Source organism: Chlorocebus sabaeus, chromosome 10 (assembly GCF_047675955.1).
Source record: "Chlorocebus sabaeus isolate Y175 chromosome 10, mChlSab1.0.hap1, whole genome shotgun sequence".
NCBI classification, from domain to species: Eukaryota; Metazoa; Chordata; class Mammalia; order Primates; family Cercopithecidae; genus Chlorocebus; species Chlorocebus sabaeus.
The window spans coordinates 122,661,692-122,667,691 of NC_132913.1; positions in this window are offsets into that span (position 1 = coordinate 122,661,692).

Consider the following 6,000-nt stretch of genomic DNA (forward strand, 5'->3'; position numbering starts at 1 on the left):
TTCCAGTTCAGCATCCTTGACTCTCTTTATGGATGAAGACCTTAGGATTTGGCAAATAGAATTTTTTTTCTGAGCATGGTGCAGATGGGCTTGTTTTACCTTGGCTTTTTCACATGCAGTTCCAATTTCCTGGCAGCTGGGCTATTGGTGAGGAATCGAGACCCAGGACAATCAGAAGCATTGACTGTGGGCACGGCTCAGTTTCTTGTGTGTGGTCTTGCTCAAGAAGGGAAGGCACATCACTACAGAAGGGATTTTTGTTACCTCTGGGGCAATGTTGTGTTTTGTGAAAGAAAGTATTTTAACCACACATTTGAACAAAGCTGGCAAAACAATAGTTCCTCTTGTGGTCTTAGCCATTAATCTTCTTTTATGTAAGGAGAAAATCAGATGCCTTAATGATGTCATCATTTGGCCTGGAAAAGAACCAATGGACTTAAAGGACCCCATTGTTTCCCTGACACAGTGGTGGAAGAGAAAGAGGCATTTGCTTTTACTGTTCCAGAGGGAAGAGGGCACATCTGCAGCCCACCACCCATAAACACACTGGAATCTCCACACTGGGAGGACTCACCAGGAGGGTTTGTGGACATAGTCCTCATTTCCACAGAGGCTCCCTCATCTGTCATCTGCTTTCTTTTCACCCCCCAAATAAAAAGAGCTCAAATTTGTTTATGGTAAGTCTAGTGGAAAGTCCCTTCCCACAACCCTTCCCTCTGTGGTTCCTTTCTCTCTTCACCTGTGGTGGAAAAGTGATTCAGGGCAATAAAGCAATAAAGCCATCTTCTGAGAGGTGTCAGTCAGCCAGGAAAATGTGGGTGTGTTGTAGATACTTTGCAGGAAGAAGCTGAATGGTGTGATAAGCCCATTTTGCGGGAGGAGCGTAAGGCTTAAGTGCTGCCCTTCCAGGGCAAGTCTGCAAAATTAAAATCTCCATGGACTTTCTGAGCAAGGGTTCCTTGGGTAAGGGGTGAGAAAGAGAAGATAGATGTGGCAGAAAGAGAAGATAGATGTGGCAGAAAAAGAGAGGGACACCAAATCAGGTAGACAGGAGACTCCCAGACACCCAACCAGATTTAACTCTGTGTGCACCAAAAGCTGCCTTGGTGGCAAAATGGCAGCTCACAAATGGCCCCATAGTGTGACTATTTATGTTCTATCTCTATGTACCCTTGCAGAGACGATGTGACCAGCAGGGTTACATAATTGACTTTCAGTAGATTGACTGCAAAAGTGATCTCAATGTTTCACCCTTTCCTCCACTTGTGCCTTTTGCAATGTGACTTTGCACTCTTTCCTTCAAGAGTTGGAGTTCATTTCTGCATTCCTTGAATGGAACTGGTCTTTAGGCTTGCTTTAGCCAACAGAGTAGAGTGGAAGCGACTGAGTTCTGAGCCTAGGCCTCAACATGTTTTTGTGCAATTCTGCTCTCTCACTTGAACCCTTGCCTCCACCATGAAAACAAGCCCAGGCTAAGTGGTTGGAGGGAGAGTAAATGTATGTATGGAACAGAGAGCGCTGAATCTTCCTAGCTGAGACCAGGCTAGACGAGCTGTCATCCAGCCAGCTTACAGATGTACCCACAAGTCCAGTGGAACTTGCCCAGGCAAACTCTAGGCTTGTAAGAAATCACGCATGATTGTTTCTTTAAGCCGCTAACTTTTGGGGAGGTTTGTTACACAGCAGCAACTAACTGATAACTCTTTATAAGAGATACTGAGGGTAAAGAGATTATGGATGAGATAAAATCATGATAAAAGCCAAACTACAATAGCACTGGCTTGTGCATAAGCTGTGGATACCATGAAGCAGAGCCCTGGGGTGTGTCCTCCCAGGCTTGGGAACCAGCAGTTAGTGAGCTTGACTATGGCCCGCACCAGGATGGAAGAGGAGAGGGCTTTGGCCCTGGAATCTGACAGAAGCAGCAGGGAGGTCTAACTGCAAGACACTCGAGCCTCTCCATCCAGCTTGGAAAAGAGCACTTTATTTAGATCCTTGACTCAATCAACTCCCATCTCTAAAGCCAGCACTAAGACTGCTGTGAAAGTGAACAGTCTCCAGGTTCCCCTCAATCTGCAAACTGGATCATCATCAGCACTGGGCAATTTAAAGTTTACTGTAAGACTAGCAACCATTTATTGAAACAGATGCAGACTATTAAACCACACCCATTAGAGAAAAGAGCTGTTAACATTTTGGTGAGCATCCTTCCCACATCTCATAGTGTACAAACACACATAGAGTTTTAATAAATGCAATCCTGAGATTCAAATTTATGCTTATTTTCCTAAAATTGAAAAATTGGGTGGGACTGGTGGCTCATGCCTATAATCCCAGCAATTCCAGAGGCTGAGGTGAAAGGATCAGTTTAGCCCAGGAGTTGGAGACCACACTGGGCAACACAGCAAGACATCGTCTCTACAAATAACTTAACAAGTTAGCCAGGACCTTGTCGCTATAGATAATTTTTAAATTAGCCAGGAATGGTGACATGTGCCTGTAGTCCCGAGTACTCAGGAGGCTGAGATGGGAGGATTGCTTGAGCCCAGGAGATGGAGGATTGCTTGAGCCCAGGAGATTGAGGCTGCAGTGAGCCGTGATTGGGCCACTGCACTCCAGCCTAGTGACAGAGGGGGAGACCCCATCTCAAAAATAATACTAATAAAAATAAATAAAATAAAGTTGCAAAATATCCCATGCTTAATGTAGACAATTCAACCAACAAGAAACATCTAAAGTTAAATATGAACATTCTCCTCCTCTCTGTAACTGTGAATTTCTTTCAGTGTATTCATTAAAGCATTGTTTCCTTTGTAATTTTGCTGTATGTTCTGTGTTCTAAAACACTCACTTGGTTTTCAGCTGCATCTATTTAACTACCAGTTAGTCCACCAAGTTCTTGTTTAGATTCTTATTACTGTTTTATTGTTTTTAATTTCCAAAACCTGTTGACTATCTTCTCATTGATCATTTTCACAGCAATCTGTTCTTCTTTCATGAATGCAGTACTGATTCTTAAAATGTTCTACAGATATTAATTAGGCTTACAAAAATGTCTTTTTCTTTCTTGTGTGAACCACATTTCCTTGAAAACCATTTGCTATGCTTGCCGCTTTAAGCCAGTTGGTTTTCCTTAGATGTCTCATGATTCCTCTTGTGGGCTTTTATCTGTCAATGTAGATCTCAGTTTAATCAGTATTGGTAACTGTTGTGAGCATCTTTTGAAAATATGAAAGCCACTGCTTTGATTCTCTAGTTAGGTAGATCCCTGGCGTGCAAGCCTTGGCTGTGTGTTTGAGCGTGGGCTTACCCACGGCTGCAAGGAAAAGGTGAATATTTGCCAGTAGAGACTTCTCTTTGGTTTGTATGGATAGAGAAGTAGCTGCTGGACTGGAGATTCTCTTTTGTGAAGGAAGAAAGGTAGAAGGTATCTTGGAAGCAGAGTAGGTTAGTGTGTTTGGGGATCTCTTGCAGGGTGTGTTAACAGGCCACTCGCTGGGCACCACTTGCTCAGTTTCTGATTCAGGGAGTCTGGGGTAGGTCCTCAGAATGTGTCTTTCTTGTTTTTTGTTTGTTTTTTATTGTGCTTTAAGTTCTAGGGTACATGTGCACAACGTGTAGGTTTGTTACATACGTATACATGTGCCATGTTGGTGTGCTGCACCCATTAACTCGACATTTACATTAGGTATATCTTCCAATACTATCCCTCCCCCTCCCCCCACCCCACAACAGGCCCTGGTGTGTGATGTTCCACTTCCAAGTGTTCTCATTATTCAATTCCCACCTATGAGTGAGAACATGCGGTGTTTGGTTTTTGGTCTTTGCGATAGTTTGCCTTTTTTTTTTTTTTTTTGAGACAGTTTCTCTCTTGTTGCCCAGGCTGGAGTGCAATGGCACGATCTTGGCTCACCACAACCTCTGCCTCCCAGGTTCAAGCAATTCTCCTGCCTCAGCCTCCCGAGTAGCTGGGATTACAGGCACGTGCCACCATGCCCGGCTAATTTTGTATTTTTAGTAGAGACCGGGTTTCTCCATGTTGGTCAGGCTGGTCTTGAACTCCCAACCTCAGGTGATCCACCCTCCTCGGCCTCCAAAAGTGCTGGAATTACAGGCGTGAGCCACCACGCCCAGCCTGTCTTTCTAACACACTTACAGTAGGTGCTGATGCTGCCGGTCCCAGAATGACAATCTGAGAAACTCTAATTAGGGGACTGCACTGCTGTGCTAAAAACTTTTTGCTTTTTACCCCTCTGTGCTGAGGTGGTGGCAGGAAGCTGCCCAGGGACAGGGCCAGTCGCCTGCCTGGCCTTGATGCTCTCATGCAGTCCACAGACCTGCAGCACAGTCCTAGACCCTTGTAGAATCTGGCTGCCGACTCGCAGCCCCAGCCTGCTTTAGTTTGAGATGTTTCTGAGATTGTGTAGGAAAAAGTGGTCCACTCACTTTTCCTGCAGCCTCTGATGGCTGTGATTTGTTTCAGCTCTGACTAAATTTCATCACTGCTATCCTTTCTGCTTTGCATCATTCATAGATTTTCTCGAGTTACTGGTTACCCTCTCTTCTGGCACTGTGATGAGCTCCTTTTTACCTTTTCATATGATAATTTCTAAACACACAAAAAGCAGAGAAAATAATATAATAAACTCAGGTGTACCCACCACTACATTTTAAAGGCTTTTGGTTTTTAAATATTTCTTCTGTCATTTAAATAAGATTTGCAGAGGGAGGCCAGTAAACCAAGAGTTCAGTCTGCCATCTGGACCTGGTATCACCTACCCCTTGTCATTTTAAAATATTACCATCCAAGCTTATTTATACGTTTCCATTCTCAAAATACCCATCAATCCAGTTATTCAAGCTATGCTGTTTTTTCTAGAAAGTACTGCCCATGTCACACATGCAATTGCATTTCGTGAATAGCCACAGATAAGCCCAACGTCTGTAGCAATGGAGACCACATGGATGTGACTAAGCAGAGTCTCCACTGTGGACCCCGTGAGGCTTTAAACCTTGAAGACACATGTGAGCCTCATGGATATTAGTACTTGCATTGTGGAAGGATAGTTTTTTTTGTTTGTTTTGTTTGTTTGTTTGTTTGTTTATAGATTCAACAACTTCTTGTATTTAGTCCATGCCTCCAGTTCTACTTTTCTCCTAGCTGCATATCCTTCCACCTGTCTCCAAATGGCAAGCCTCTGCTATACTTGGATAAACTTTCAGATTATATTTGGATAAACTTTTAGGCATAAAGTGGAGATCAACAACGTTGACTTTCTTGAGAGTTAATGATATAGTTTGGCTGTGTCCCCACCTGAATCTCATCTTGAATTGTAGCTCCCATAATTCCACATGTCATGGGAGGGACCTAGTAGGAGGTAATTGAATCATGGGAATGGGTTTCTCCTGTGCTCTTCTCGTGGTAATGAATAAGTCTCATGAGATCTCATGGTTTTATAAAGGGAGTTCCCCTGCACATGTCCTCTTGTCTGCCACATAAGACGTGACTTTGCTCCTCCTTTGCCTTCCACCATGACTGTGAAGCCTCCCAGCCATGTGAAACTGTGAGTCTATTAAACCTCTTTTCCTTATAAATTACCCAGTCTCAGTTGTGTCTCCATTAGCAACATGAAAACAGACTAATAGAGTTAGTGTTCTTCTATATATACGGGAAACATACAGCTGGCAATAAAAATAGGAATTTAGAACAAAGGTTTCCCTACCTACTCTGTGTGCTGTTGGGCACAGTACTTAACCTCCCTAATTCTGGTTTATCTCATCTGTTTTTTGTTTTTTGTTTTGTTTTGTTTTTTGAGATGGAGTTTTGCTCTTATTGCCCAGGCTAGAGTGCAGTGGTGCAATCTCAGCTCACTGTGACCTCCGCCTTCCAGTTTCAAGGGGTTCTCCTGACTCAGCTTCCCAAGTCGCTGGGATTACAGGCACCCATCACCACGCCCAGCTAATTCTTTTGTATTTTTAGTAGAGACCAGGTTGCACCAT